Source organism: Eptesicus fuscus, chromosome 6 (assembly GCF_027574615.1).
Source record: "Eptesicus fuscus isolate TK198812 chromosome 6, DD_ASM_mEF_20220401, whole genome shotgun sequence".
Lineage (NCBI taxonomy): Eukaryota > Metazoa > Chordata > Mammalia > Chiroptera > Vespertilionidae > Eptesicus > Eptesicus fuscus.
This window is the reverse complement of record NC_072478.1, coordinates 66,350,193-66,366,691: the sequence shown is the minus strand read 5'-3', so window position 1 is coordinate 66,366,691 and position 16,499 is coordinate 66,350,193. Positions and strand designations below refer to the sequence as shown.

Sequence of the window (16,499 nt, the reverse complement as noted above, 5' to 3'; positions counted from 1 at the left end):
GACTAGACAATACTTAAGAACATCAACAACCCAGAATATAGTCAGAGGTAAGTGGTTAGGTGGAAAGTCATTTGAAACTATGTCAAGAGGAACAGGTGAAGATAAGATTGTTTAGAGTAAGAAAAATCAGCAGATTAAGAAAGATCCATGAGAAATAGTCTCAACTCTGAAAGCTTTTCATGGGTAAGAGGGTTCAGAATTTTTGGTATGTTAAGAAGTTTCAGGGATACAAATTTAGCTCAATTACAGGAAAATATTTTAAAATGAAGAATGTTTGAAGATGAAACTGGCCACCACATGAGACTAGTAGACCTTCTATTGATGGAGCTATTCTGGTGTAGGCTGGGTAATTACTTGGCAGAAATGTTATAGAGGGAATTCGAGAAATTGGTTGATGAATACCTGAACTATATGAGTTTTAAAGTACTTTTTCTGAATTCTAAAATAGAAATGCTATACTCTCAGAGGTTTCACCATATTCCCTACAATGGGATTCCCACTGTTCCCTCAGAGTACCTATTATAAGCCTGGTAGAAAAGAGGACTTGACTTAAAGATAGTGAAAAGTCATAGAAAATTGAAAATGCAAGAATGAAAGTGATCCATAAAGATCAGCGTGCACATGTGTGTTCACACACAAACACACACACATTCACTACCAAGCCTAACCTGAAATTAACAAAAAGCCTTGAATGGAAGCATGAAGAATAATATGCTAAATCTCAAATATAAATATTTTGCTCATAAAACACAAATTGTGGTTAGCTAATTCAAGGCTGCATTAAGGTAGATGTGACTAGACAGATGACTAGACACAGGATAAAGTTTACTAAAGTAGATCTAGAGTTTTCCCAAATCTCATATCAAATGAGCCCTGAAGTTTTCCTGTATTTTTTTTTTACTTTTTTACAATAAAAATAAATATCAGAATAAAAACAGTCAGACTGTTTTCAATGAAGAATCCTATGTCAGTTTTCGTTCTTTTGAATAACTTTGCTGGCCTCCCATCCAGAGATGAAGTCCACATTCCCTCCCCTCAAACCTGGACTCTGTGACTGATGGACCAATAGAAGACACCAGAACTAATGCAGTGCCGGTTTCCATACCAGGACTTTAAAAAATTGGCAGCTTCCACTTCCCAGCTCTTGGGACACTCTTTCTTGGAACTCAGCCACCATTCTGTGAGGAAGTTCAAGTACCCGACAGAGAGGCCCACATGGGAAGGAATTAAGGTGCCTGGCCTTTGGCCCCAGCTGAGCTCCCCGCCAACTTGAGTCAAAGCCATATAAGTGACTCATCTTGGAAGTGATCCTCCAGCCCCCCCATCAAGTCATCTCAGCTAACACTCTGTGGAGCAAAAACATGAGCCTTCCCCACTGACGCCTGCAAATTTGAAAGCTAAATAATAGTTGTTCTTTTCTAAGTACCTAAGTTGGAGCGGGGAGGGTTGTTATGCAACAATGGATGACCAGAATCAAAACCAAAACTGGCACCTGCCACATGCATCTTACTTTGCTCTCTAGAACCTAGAATGCTGATTCCCCAACTCTTCTTGTAACTTTGTCTATTGGATCTTTTTTTCCTGGGTTTTATATATATGGAGTGCACTGTGGGGAATATTTCTTGAAAGATCTAAATGAATTAACTGCAACATTGATTTGAGAATTTCATGGCACTCTTTAAGATCATTACAGATATTGGAAAACCAATCACAAAAGTGAATATAGGAATCATCCTAAATGGGGGGCATGGGAGTTGGGGGGCACAGAATATAAATATATACCTTTATGAAAATCATTCACAGTTCTCCTTACCCTATTCCACAAGAATATTCTGAACTAGAAGGAATTCTATATATCACTTAGTCCATTCCATGACATTTAATTGTACATCATGCAATAAATGAGCAGCAGGGACAAGTCTCAAAGGTAGGCATCACAACTCTTCCCTACATGTGTATATACAAAGCACAAATTCCCTTGAAAATTAAACCAAATAAAAGTAATGTAGAGGGGGGAGGGGCAGGAAGAGATTAACCAAATAATTTGTATGCATATATGCATAACCCATGGACACAGACAACAGTATAGTGAAGGCCTGAGGAGGATGAGGGAGGAGGGTGGAGGAGGTCAGTGGGGGGTGGGAGTAAGGGGGACATCTGTAATACTTTCAACAATAAATGCAATTTTTTAAATTAATGTAGAGCTTAAATCTATAAAAATGTGTTTAGAGCTACAATAGCAGTCCTCAAGGATTTATACATTTCCTGTGGTTAATGGCCCTTTGCTGAGCAGTATAAATGATAGGAATAGAAGGTACATAGTCTTTGCCCACAGAAGCTCATATTGTTAAGTACACATGTCAAGAAATTATAGAACTATGAGGGGGTATCCAAAGTAAGGGAAGACTCAGAATAGTGTTAGATTTGTCAAGAAAGTCTCCAAACACATGTGGAATACATTAAGGAAACCATGCCATTGAAACTCAGGGACTACAGTAGGAAGCGAGCAGAATTAATAATGGATACACATTTGCTGAGGATGTTAAATAGAATATTCTTGAATGCCTTGTTGAAGTATTTAGATTTGCTCCAACAAACAAGGAGTCACTGTAGTAATTTAACATTTTGCACCCTCAACAATCTCTTTATTTCATAAGAAATCCAAGCTTATGAGCATGCTGTTCGCTCTGCATAAAATAACCTTCCTCTTTTGTGACCTGACAAATTCCAATTCATCCTTTAAAATAAGCTCAAAGACACCTTCTCTGTAGAGTCTTCTTTAACTTGAGGTCCTATCCAACTACCTGGAAGCTCTTCTTAAAAATAATTTTATAGCATTCACCACTTTATGCTAGAATTCATTTGCTTAATGCCCTTTTCTTACTCTCTGGTGTGTGAATTATTAAGTTCATGTACTACTCCTTACTCCTACCATAATGCCTGGCACAGGTCAGACACATAGTAAAATTTATTATTAATACATGTCAAAATTAAAAATTAAGTGTGTATTATTTTCTTTTTTGTTTGTTTATTTTGATGAAGCCTAAAAATGGCTAGTCTATTTTTTCCCCTCTTTATTGATTAAGGTATTACATATGTGTCTTTATCCCACTATTGCCCTCCCACCCTCCACCCCCCACTCATGCCCTGACACCCCTGGTGTCTGTGTCCATTGGTTAGGCTTCTATGCATGCATACAGTCCTTTGGTTGATCTCTCTCCCTTACCCCCACCTTCCCCTACCTTCCCTCTGAGGTTTGACTGTCTTATCCATGTTTCTCTGTCTCTGGATCTGTTTTTGTTCATCAGTTTATGTTGTTCATTATATTCCACAAATGAGTGAGATCATGTGATATTTATCTTTCTCTGATTGTCTTATTTCGCTTAGTATAATTTCTTCTACTCTGAGAGCTGATAACCAAATTTTATGCAGCATGTAAGAGAAAGTTAATCCAATAAAACTACCCTCAATCACTCAGGATACTAAATACTGATCTTCTTCCTCAAGAAAATTTGATTGCTAAATATGAGCCTGGTATTTGCCAAAAATTCCATGAAACAAGCAATAAAATTATATCATTTCTCCATAGGCATAAAATGCTCTGAACTAAAACACTAGAAAAAGATAAACTATAGTTAATCAAAGTATGGCAGTTAGCATCTGAGAATAAATTCTAGGTAGATTTAGTGTAAATTCAATTACTTTTCATCATGGATTGCCATGAAGAGTTTTTACAGTTATTACTGTCAGTACTACGCCCTATCTTTATAATCTACTTCCATTTCAATGCCAAATGTGAGGAAGACAGCTCAAGATTTCCAGGGACATTCAGCTTCAGACATGTCAGACCATAGGGGACTCATTCAGAAATCATGGCCAATGCTAAATCAGGAAACAAACCTAAAGAGCCACTTTTATATGACACTTTAAACAGCACGAAGGGAAAAGTCATGAAACTACTTATATAGAACATCTGAGGTAGAATTTCAGCTCAGGGTGGGCCTTTGAAAACTTGAATAAATTTTTATATACACTTAAAATTTTTTCTTTAGTCAGCTTCTGTCTTATTTTAAATTCTGCAGATTTCATTGTATTGTAAATTTTTAAAAAAAGAAAAAGTCCAAACCTCACATTATAAAGGGAGAGAGAAAAAAATCCCACTAGAACACTTTTTCTTTGATAGAAATCTGTCTAATAAATTATAATTCCCTTGAATTTGTGTTTTCAGCAAATTTCTATAAAATGTGTGAGATTGAAAAAACAGTTCTCTCATAAACTAAATCATAGGAAAATCTGACATAGAATTCATTATTCATCAATAATTAAATTATTTATCATATACTTAAAGCAATAGATATTGATTCAAAACTGATTTATATTCTATCTCTTAGGAATGATCAAACAATTGTTCAATGGAGTAATTGCTATAATATCAGTAAGCACTCAGGGAAATGTACAAAAAGAGAGAGTAATTAACTACCTGGAAAAGTTAGGAAAAACATGATACCTCATCTTTAAGGATTCAAAGTAGTTTAGATAGCACGGATAGCATATACAAAAAAATAGAGGCACAAAAATAGAAGAATCTATTCAGCAAATTTCAATAGCTTAATATGGCTAGAGGCTATAGATTAGGGAGGAAAGTGGCAGGAAATTGGCTGGAAAGGCAATAAGAACCCATGAAAGTTTAGTGTTTGTGGGAAGAACAAATTAATAAGATTTATGTTAAGAAAAATAACTCTGTACCATCATGAAGAAGGGGCTGGAAAATGTAAAGCTAGGAGCAAGAAGGTTAAGTAGGCCAATGAAAAATGAAAATGAAAATGATCAAGATATAAGGAAGGCATAAGATGGACAGTAGGGAGCAGATAGTAGAGTCCCAAGGTAGAATCAACAGAACTTGATGACTAGCAGATGAAACAGAGATGTGACTATAATAACCCCAGGATTTCCAAGGTGAGGACTACATGGATAGTGGTGACATTAATCAAAATAGAGTATTAAAGAGATGAAGCAGCTTTGGGGGAGAAGAGATAACAATGAGTTCAGGTTTATTTGTGTTGGCTTTGATTTCAACCCTGGGCATCCAGGAAATATGGGTCTGGAACTCAGAATAAATGTCTGGACTGAAATTACAGATTTGGGAGCCAGCACAGAAATCAGGAAGTGAACTGAATTGTGTGCACAGTGAGAAAGGAGCCAAGGTAAACTGAGAAGGAAAGACTAGAGAACCAAGAGAAAAAATGATCAGTGTGCTAGGGGGTAAGGAACACAGCATTTTTAACCAGGATGTATCTGGAAGTGTTTGCTAGAAGGTAATATGGAAATCTGAGTATCTGGAGACCTTCCAGTGTAGATTGATGAGGAATCTAGTATTTAGAGGAGGAATGAGAAGCCTCCTTAGGGTGGGGGTTGGGGGGAAGAGTGAGGAGGAAGACCCTCATCCTTAAGCAAGAGACTAGAGGCACAGAAGTTTGGCGTAAGAATAATGGATTGGGAATTTTCAACATGGATGCCAAGGCATTTTAATGGGTAAAAAATGGCCTTTTCAATAAATGGTGCTAACAACTGGATAGATACATGCAAAAAAAAAAAAATGAAGTTAAACTCCTTCCTCATACCATACACAAAAATTAATTCAAAATGTATCATAAACCTAAATTTAAGAACTAAAACTAAAAGACTCTTAGAAGAAAATATAGGATTAAATATTGGTGACCTTGGGTTAGTTAAAGCCTTCTTGGCTATGACATGGAAAAAAAACAAGCGACAAAGAAAAAATATGTAAGTTGGACTTCATAAAAAATGAAAAGCTTTTGTGCTTCAAAGGATACCATCAAGAAATTGAAAAGGCTACTCACAAACAGGAAAAAATATTTTTAAATCATACATCTGATAAGAGACTTGTACTTAAAATATATAGAGAACTCTTACAACTCAATAATTAAAAGAACTCTTACAACTGATAAATGGGCAAAGTTTCTGAATAGATAATTCTCCAAAAAAGATATAGAAATAGGCAACAAACCCATGAAAAGATGCTCATCATCATTAGTCATCAGTGGAATGCAAATCAAAGCCACAATGAGATACCATTTCACAGCCACTCAGATGGCTGTAATAGAAGGCAGACAATAAACAAGTGTGAATGAGGATATGGAGAAAGTGAAACCTTCTTACATTGCTAGTGGGAATGTAAAATGTGCAGCCACTTTGTAAAACCATCAGGCAGTTCCTCAAAAAGTTAACCCTATGGCTACCATATAACTCAGAAATTCCATTTCTAGGTATATTACCAAGAGAGTCTGAAACATATGACCACACAAAAACATGTACACAAATGTTTACAACATTATCCTATATAATAAAGAGATAATATGCAAATTGACCATCACTCCAACACACAAGATGGTCGCCCCCATGTGGTGAAAGATGGCTGCCCCCATGTGGACACAAGATGACCAGCAGGGGAGAGCAGTTGGGGGTGACCAGGCCTGCAGGGGAGGGCAGTTGGGGTGACCAGGCTGGCAGGGGAGGGCAGTTAGGGGCAATCGGGCTGGCAGGGGAGCAGTTAGGCATCAATCAGGCTGGCAGGGGAGTGGTTAGGGGTGATCAGGCTGGCAGGCAGAAGCAATTAGGGGCAATCAGGCAGGCAGGCAGGTGAGCAGTTGGGAGCCAGCAATCCTAGATTATGAGAGGGGTCCTAGATTGGAGAGGGTGCAGGCTGGGCTGAGGGACACCATCCCCCCATGCATGAATTTCATGCACCAGGCCTCTAGTTCATAATAACCAAAAAGTGAAAACAACCAAAATGTTCATTAATTTATGGATAAAAGAAATGTGGTATATCTATACAATGGAATACTATTCAGCAATAAAAAAGAATGAAGTATTGATATATTCTACAACACAGGTGAACTTGAAAACATTATTCTAAAGAAAAAAGCCAGTCACAAAAGAACACATATTGCATGATTCTATTTATATGAAATGTCCAAAATGGGCAAATCTATAGAGATAAAAAGTAAATCAGTGATTGCCTAGGTCTGTGAATCAAGGAGAAATAGGAAGTGATGGCTAATAGGTGCAAGATTTCATTTTGGGATGCTGACACAATCTGAAATTGAGTGTTTACACTGTTGTACAACTCTGTGAATATACTAGTGAGAAAGGAGCCAAGGTAAATTGAGATGGAAAGACTAGAATGCTATATTTTAAATGGGTGAAATGTGTGGTATATGAATTATCTATACAATAAAAGCCTAGGAGACTCTCGCACCCTCGCACCCTCACACCCTCACACCCTTGCACCCTCGCGTGACACACTCACATCATTACAAGATAGTCATCACAAGATGGCCACCAGAAGATGGCATGGGAGGGCAGTTGTGGGCAATCAGGCTGGCAGGGGAGGGTAGTTGGGGGTGAAATTAGGCCAGCAGGGGAGGGCAGTTTGGGGTGACCAGGCCAGCAGGCAAGGGCAGTTGGAGGTGATCAGGCCTGCAGGGGAGAGCAGTTGTGGACGATCAGGCCGGCAGGGGAGGGCAGTTGGGGGTGATTAGGCCAGCAGGGGAGGGCAGTTGGGAGTGATCAGGCCCGCAGGGGAGGGCAGTTGGGGGCAATCAGGCCAACAGGGGAGCAGTTAGGTGTCAATCAGGCTGGCAAGAGAGCTGTTAGGGGGCGATCAAGCTGGCAGGCAGAAGCAGTTAGGGGCAATCAGGCAGGCAGGCAGGCAGGTGAGTGGTTAGGAGCCAGCAATCTCAGATTGTGAGAGGGATGTCCGACTGCCATGATCGGGCCTAAACCAGCATTCAAACATCCCCTGAGGGGTCCCAGATTGGAGAGGGTGCAGGCTAGGCTGAGGGACACACACACACACACACACACACACACCCCAGTGTACGAATTTCGTGCACCAGGCCTCTAGTCTATATATATAAAAGCCTAAGTGACCATTACAACCAGAATGACCAGTCAACCAGTCACTGTGACGCACACTGACCACCAAGGGGCAGACGCTCAATGCAAGAGCTGCCCCTGGTGGTCAGTGCGCTCCCACAGCCAACCTCCTGTGGCTGGCAAACCTACTGCAGCCCTTCCCCTGGCCAGCAGACCCTGATCGGGACTGGGCAAGACAGCCCTGATCACCAGCCAGGCCTAGGGACCCCAGCCGTGCATGAATTTGTGCACCAGGCCTCTAGTCTATAATAATAAAAGCATAACATGCTAATTAGACCAGACAACCTTCCAGACAAAGCCAGGGCTATGAGGGAAGCCCGGGTCTGGGTGCCAGAGGGAAGCCAGTGCAGGCAGCCAGGGGAAGGAAGGCCTACACTTGCACAAATTGCATGCATCAGGCTTTTAGTATCTCAATAAAGCTGTATTTTGCTAATGAGCGATGACTCAGGATTGTTCCCAGATCCAATCCCTAAGGATTCATGCCCAGTTTCATGATAATTTTCATATATATTTGAAAGTGTCAGCAACTTACACAGGGACTAAAACAACAACCCTCTGCTTTGGCAACAACAGTTAGCAGCAGCTAATTAGCATGGTTCCTATCACACCTGACACAGGGAGACATAAGCAGGCTGAAACAGGGGCCTCTGGGTAGGTGGCAAGGATGACTATGTCCTCCTCCAGGCCTGGTGACTGTTCTTAGCAGCAAAGGAGGAAAACAGCAGATACCACAGGTAGTCCTGAATGGTCCAACAGAGCACACAGGAAGCACTGCTCCCAGGATGATCTTTTTTATTAAATTTACTGGGATGACATCTATTAATAAGATAATATAGGTTTCAAGTGTTCCATTCTGACACATCACCTGTATACTGCAATGTGTGCCTACCACCCAAAGTCACATCTCCTTCCACCACAGAGAAGGGTAGAGGGGGTCTAGTGTTTGGGCCCAGATGATCTTGATGGACTTTTAGATGTCCTTCAATTTCAGGGCCGAAATACTAATTTGTGACTGTCACTTTAACTTTATTCTAACCCCCACATCTATACACTGTCAGGTAGAACTGAACTGGATCAACATAGGTTACAGAGAGGGCACTCTTGTTAACCACAGCAAAACTACCTTGAAAGGGGTAGTAAAGACAGAGTCTCTGATGCTGTGAAGTGAGTATGGGTTAAGCACGTAGAGATAGCAAGGACAGGCAGGTTTTCTCAGTAAATTTTGTGGTACCCCACTCTCCACTGTTCAGTCCTCTTATTTTATCTTCATTTTCTTGATGGCTTCACTGTACAGGGAATGCCAAATGGGTCCATTCAGAATAGGTTCACATTGTGACTTGAACTTTAAACTGTCATTCTAAACCCTTTAAAAAAAATTGACCCACAGTTTTAAAACTCAAAATTAATAAACTAAATGATCAACAAAAATAAATGCATACTTTAAGAGATAAGTACTACATATTTCTAAATTTTGCTTCTCTTTTACGATACCTTCAGTCTTATAATACTCATCTATCCCTTCTCTATCCGTTTCCGAGAGCTTTTGGCCTTTCTTAGCTGGTATTTTATCTTTTCAGCATTCCTTTCTCCTCATTTCTTTCCCAGTCACAAGTGTGGAATATAGTTGTCTTGGTCAGTCAACTTTTAGAGATTGTCAGGATAGAACACTGACTTATTTGGCATTATCCAGCTCTTATCCTAATGAAAAGCCCCCTTCGCTTGAGAACTGCTGAGATGTCTCTCCAGTCAGGCTTAAGTACTATTCATATTTACCACAATTTTACTATTAGACACACTGTACTATGTTTAATGATGATTTTCGAAACGTCTTTGACCAATTTACACACCAAAGAATACTTTTTAATTAATTTTGAGGGAAGGGTTGTGAAGAGGACTGATTTGTCATGGATAGGGAACTGGCTTAAAGAGAAGTTAACAAGAAGATAAATGGTTACCTTTCTTGTTTTGGCCAAAGACCTGTCTATTTCTTTGAATAGAAAAAAAGGGGGGGGTAATCAATAGGGTCTGCAAGAAGACATCCTGAATTGATCTTAGTTACAAATAATCTCAAAAGAATGTGCACAAAGGAAGCTCTAAGATTTCAGATGACACTGCGCTACTTTGAAACTTAGAAAAGTAAGAAGCCAAATCTAATCTATATTTAATAGATACTACATTCTGAGATAGAATTTGCAGTCCCAGGAAAGAACCTGAGAATAAACTCAATATTTCTTTATATTAAAAAAAAAGTACATCAAAGTTCAAGATATAATCAAAGAGGAGCATTTGAAATAAAACAGAACATATCATGTTCTTCTATACAAAAACCCATATAATATTTATTATTCACCTCTGTTGACACCATACTTCAAGAAAAAGCAACAGGGAGAGAGTCTTCCTAAATATAACAAATGATTGAAGAGATGAAGTGGCTGATAAAGACTTGAAAACTGAATTCCATCCAGGAGAGATAAAATCTTAAAAGAGACTTGAGTTAAATGTGTTACCAGGATGAAGGAAGTTATCTGAGCAAAAAGAAAGGGTATACCTCAGCTGCATCGAGAGAGAAGAATTATTACACTGTGCTGAGATGAAAGCCTTTATTTCTGAAACTGTCAGGAGCACATTTGAGGCAAACCCAGGGCTGACTTCCCCAGGACTCCTTCCTCTTCTGCCTAATCCACCAGGATTTCTCCCTTCCTGAATTCATTCCAGTGATTCCCTGTACCATGCACTTGTTATCAGTATCCAATGCCTTGCTCATATTCTATTCCTAGATGTTGTCTCCCTCATTGTGAGGTAGTCTCTTAGACTGAGGTGGTCCATGTTTTCTTTGTTGCCACATATCCATAAGCATAACACTCTATCAAACTGTTAATGTTACAAACAAGTCTAGCGAGGGTGAATGCAGATCCATCATGTTGAACACTGAAGCCAAGAAGTGCTTCTTTGGCACAGCAATAAGTAATGTGGGGATCAATAAGAGAAAGTTTCTCTCAGTAAGTAGTAAAATCACCAGAATAGGTAAGGACCAAAAATATAGATAATTTCAAGGAAGGTTTATATCAATTCATAAATGATAATTTTAAAACTGAAAATTTGCAATGCATCTCTACATTGATGTCAGAAAAACTCAGTTCCACACTGTCTTACATAGACTAATGGGCCAACTCAACACTATGCAAGATATATAAAAGAATATAAATTCATGAAAAATTGGCCTCTGGCAAAATCTTGAGTGAGGCAGTTTGTCCTTGTTTCCTCTCTAGGTCCCTCCTCTTTGAGGACTCCCAACAGTTGTCAGTGCCTCAGCCGATCCCCAGCTACACCCACCTGCACCAGCCAACCCTTTGCGTCACCCTTTTTCTCATCAAACTTCTTGTCCTTGAACTATTCCAGTGAATAATTCCAAGTAAGTGTAACAAATAAGCATGGAGACACTGCAATACCCCAAAGTGATTTCAGACCAAAACAGTTGTTTGTGGTCTTTCCCAAGCATGCAGCCTCTCTGAGATTAGAGGGAGTGATGCTCATGGTCAGAAATTTCAGTGCTGCAGGGGGAGCAGCACCTCTATTTTTTGAGTAGGAAAATGGCACATTTTATTATATGCCTCTGTACATATTTACAATAAACTCCAATAGTGAAGAGAAATCATAAAACTTTAATTTTAACAAAAACAGTTTAATTCTCTCTTTCGCCTTCCCTCCATTCTTTAATTTTCCTCCACCTCAGTCGCCAAAACACTTAAAAATTCATATATCTGCTCCCTATAAACACCACCATTTTGCTTCTAGGGATTTTGTGTGTTTGGGGCTGCTTTCACTTACAACTATGTTCATAATAAGCTGGAGAAAATTATATTTAAATTAGGATACAGAGCATTAAAAACAAAGGAGGAATAATAGGCATCAGCACCGCAAATCAATGTCTTACACGTGCATGACCAAAACATCCACTCAGTAAAGCAAAAACATGCCATCCCCATAAACACTGACTCACTGTGCTAAGAAAATACAAACAGTGGTCAGAAAAAAGGACTGTGAATATGAATCCTTAACTTGCCTTTCCACTGGACTCAAAATAATTTGCAAAGAACAAAATAAGCAGAAGACAATGAATCAAAACAAAACAGACTAAAAAGATGAGGAGACTTAACATGGATAATTCTATATTAGAACACTCAATGAGAAGCAACAAAAAAAGTTAATAATAAATTTGGAAACGTTCATAGATTTCAGAGTTCGTCTGGGCAAGGGAATGGGAGTTATTATAAAAGCACTTTTGCTAGGAGTTCAACATTTTGGAGCAAGCTTGGTGGCCAAGTTTGGCGACATGACATTAGTATCGTAAAATTGTAGAGTACTTGGAAAGTAATACGTTACACTGGAGATCAGTACATTGGTTTGGCAGACTTGAATACGTTTATTAGGAAATATTTCCATTGCAGTAGTAAATAGGATATTAAGGAGATCAGTTCCAATTTTTAGGATGTTTATGATTAATATGTTGCAGGACATTTCCTGTGACGGGGAGCTGGGAACCACGTCTCTGTGTGCAATGCGAATACACAGGTATGCGAAGCAAAGCACGTCGGGTGTACTCCTGCTCGCCAAGTGCCCATCTGCACGCACAGCACCAGCTCTGCAGAAGTGTAAAACAGCCGTGTGGAAGGACAGAGCCAAAAACTCATTAAGCTTAATGGTGGTGATGATCACACCAATTCTTCATATTTACTCACTAAATTTCTTCCAGAAGGATGGATGGGGGGAAAAAAGTGAGGCAAGGGAAGGGAAGGACACAGACAAGAAAGGAAGGGGGGAAGCAATAAAATACTGAGGCTGCTGTGTAATCAATCTATTTTTTAGGTCACATTCATATATCACATCTGCACATAAAATGTCGGGGGGTGGGGAGAGAGAGAAAGAGAGAGGCCAAGAAAACATGCACAAAAGAGGCCCTTCCAAACAACTGTACATGACCCATTGATTTTCGTGTACACATGTCTAAGGCCATGGCACATTAGGGAGAGAGAGACACGCAGCAGGTATTTATAAGTCACCATTAACTATGCTGTGTGGTATAAAAATGACCTTATAAATCTCAATCATAACAAGTAAAAGTTCTCAAAGTGTATTATTGATTTATTTGAAATTAATCATTATGAGAAAACCTTATATGTTACAAATATTCATCATGGAGTAAACTAGAAGTTTAAAGTGTCCCTCTGAGGCCCCTGTCTCTACAATACCTTCCTCGTTTTAGAGATGGCCATGTGGGTTTACGATTAAGCAGAAACACCTTGCCTGTTGGTAAATAAGTGTAGCCAATTGCCAGATCTCTGACTTTGAAAGCATTCCCATAGCAATTGAAAGGACAATGTTGCCCTAAACAGAGCATAGTGAGGTCACATTATGAGAAGACAAAAACAGCACAGCAAGGAAGACAGCTCAACCTGGATACACATCTTTCAGTAAGACAACTAGAATAAAGGGAGGAAAGGATTGAACCAGAAAATTGTTTCTCATTCTCCTTGTTTTCCTGGACCTATATGGCATCTTGACAGAAATAATCTGGTCCCTACTTCTGCTAACCAATGAAATAATCAAGAGTGTCTTCATAAAATATAAATGAATTAAATTACTCCATGAAATTTAAAGAAAATGAACCCTCTTTTGTCAGGAAACATAAATAAGTGAATTTTTCAGAATCACAATGTATAGTTTTAAAAATATATAAATACACATATGTAACTACTTGTCACTTTTGAGTGTGAAAAAAAATAGCATTTTTTTCACACTCAAAGGCTCCTCTTTCCAGAAAAAAAAAAAAAACAGTCAATATTGAGAGTATGGCAAAGGCCACTTAGAGACCTGAGTCCACACCCTCATGGGGAGAGACTCCATCAGAGCCAGTCAGCATGCTTTGTCTCATGACATCAGACTTGAACTGAGGATACTGAACCGATGCATACAATTTAAGGTATCTTGACTTTCAGGAAATGTGCTTTGATTACTGAAAGATGCAAATAAATTTTTCCCATTTGGGTAAGGATGTATTTACTTTGCCTGGTTTAGATCAGAGCTTATTGGCATTATAATTATGTCAGTAAATGCACTCATACATTAGTGCATTTTTACTAGGATTTTCTCAAATAATTGTGTTTATAGAATCTGGCAGGCTGGTATATTTCCCTTTCCAACCCTCTACTACCCCTAGTATTATGAAAATATAAAAACTAAGTACTTCAAGCACACAGTTCACTGCATAAAAAGCTAGAAAATAGTTTTCCCTTTATGAAATTAAATATCTGACATTGTGTCAGTTCTCAGGACTACCACATGGAAGTATCTTTCCTTCATACATCTTCGGTTCTGGGACATACCCTGATGGTGAACCTTCTAAACTACAAAATCTGTGTTATCGTCAAAAACAGCCTCAGGTGAAGCAGAGCTGCCCTACTTCACACAGAATACTTTGAAATTCCTGTGGGAGGTGGGGGAGAATGTGGAGGCGAGAGGATAACATTTGCTTTCTACCACCATCTCTATCTCTCTCAATGACTTTTTTCAATGACCATACAATGAAATGCCCAGGTCTCAAGTACATAATTCAATAAATATTGAAAAATATGTAGACCAACACCCCAAAATATAAAACATGTCCATCAACCTCAGAAAGTTACCAAGGAACCATTCCAGTCAATCCCCAGACCCCAGAGTCAACCATTGTTCTGATTTCTAACACCATACATTAATTCTATCAATTTATGAATCTCATATATATGGAATCATATAGTATTTAGTCTTTGGTAATGTCTGGCTTCTTTTGTTCAAAACAGTGTTTTTGAGATTCATCCATACAGTTTTATGTAATCATAGTTTGTTCTATCTATTGTTTAATATATTTTTATTGATTTCAGAGAGGAAGGGAGAGGGGGTGAGAGATAGAAATATCAATGATGAGAGAGAATCATTGATTGGCTGCCTCCTGCATGCCCCACACTGGGGATCAAGCCCACAACCTGGGCATGTGCCCTGACTGAGAATGGAACCGGGACCTCCTGGCTCATAGGTCGACACTCAACCACTGAGCCACACTGGTCAGGCTCTTTTTGTCTATTTTGATGGACAGTCCACATGTACTTGGTATTCTGCATTTGTTGGTCAGAAAAAAAAATCCAATGAGAAGTAAAATAAAGAGAGGGAAGACAGGAGGGAGGGAGAAGGAGAGGGATAGAGAAGAGAGAGAAGGAAGAAGACAAGAGATCGGCATACTAATATTAAAATGGCAAATAGGAAGATAAAGTTTATAAGGAGATATAGCAACATTCAGAGAGGTAAAGAAGAATCTAAAACAAGAAAGAATTGTAAAGAATAATAAAAGTTATAATACGCTATAAATAAATCAAGGACGGTAAAGACTGAAGAGTATCCATTATATTTGGCAATTCAGCAGGTACCAGAAACTACAGTGTGAGCAACTTCAATGGTCAGAGGAAGGTGAAAGGCAAACAATCATGGATCCATGCAGTAGTAAATGGGACATGATAAAATATAGGCAATCTTTTCAATAAGCTAGGACATGAAGAAGAGGGAATTGGAGCACTAGCTAAATGGAAAATCAGGGTAGAGAAAGAACTTTCTAAGATGAAAGAGGCTATAGTTGAGGGGTAAGGTTTTAAGTGCTAGGATTAATGGAACAAGACCCCAGAAGAGATAAGAGTCTCAGTTGGAAAGCGTTGAGGAGTGAGGAACAAAGCTATTTATTGACTGTACACTGGATTGCAAGCATTCAGTTAGGAATATAAATATATTATCTAATTTAATCATCCACATCAAATTGGTATTATCCTCAATTTGCACATGAGGATACTTTTCAGACTATGAATAATTCACCCATGGTTCCTTAGCTAGGAAGTTGCAGGGCCATGTTTCAAGGTTTGTCTGCATGGTGCCAAACCACATAGTGTACACTGCACTCCCCCTTGCTCCAAACAGGAGAAAAGCATCAGTACAGATGCAGGTGACTGTGTGATTACAGGTATAAAGGAGTGGTGAATCTGAGTGTAAACCTCCATGAAAGCTACTGATGGGATTGGAGTGGTGGTGGGATAGGACCTTCAGGGGACTCGTGACAACTGGGATCATGCCTCAAATTTTCTGAGTGCAGATCAGGCAGTTTGGAATGTAACTCAGGAGAAAAATAGGGAATCTGTGTGACTCCAAACCTTATCATTTCAAGATATTTTCCCGTTGCACTAAGAAACTAAGATATAGGGGTGGAGAAGATGGAATATCATGTACCAAAAACCTCGGTAAACTTTGAAAATAAGCCAGCTATTGGAAATAGAGATCATGCTTTAAGGAAGACTGCTATAGGCAAAGGAAAGACTAGTGACCCAGTCATAAAATATTATTTGAGCAACACCTAATAGGTAAATCAGAGACTTGGCTAGGTAATTCAGGGCATCCGAAAGGGCCCCAGAGCTACCTGAGAGTGAACAGGCCAGTGAGGAACACAGGATAATTCTGAGATACCC

General features: G+C 39.1%; 1 long non-coding RNA gene across 1 annotated transcript in view; it reads left to right on the top strand.

The window, feature by feature from the left end:
* LOC114231539 (uncharacterized) overlaps positions 1-12,722 on the top strand; it is a 71,421-nt gene extending 58,699 nt beyond the window's left edge. The window contains exon 4 of the long non-coding RNA XR_008556248.1: positions 12,473-12,722. This is a non-coding gene — a long non-coding RNA (uncharacterized LOC114231539). The remainder of the gene's footprint in view (positions 1-12,472) is intronic.
* The last annotated feature ends 3,777 nt before the right edge of the window (positions 12,723-16,499 follow it).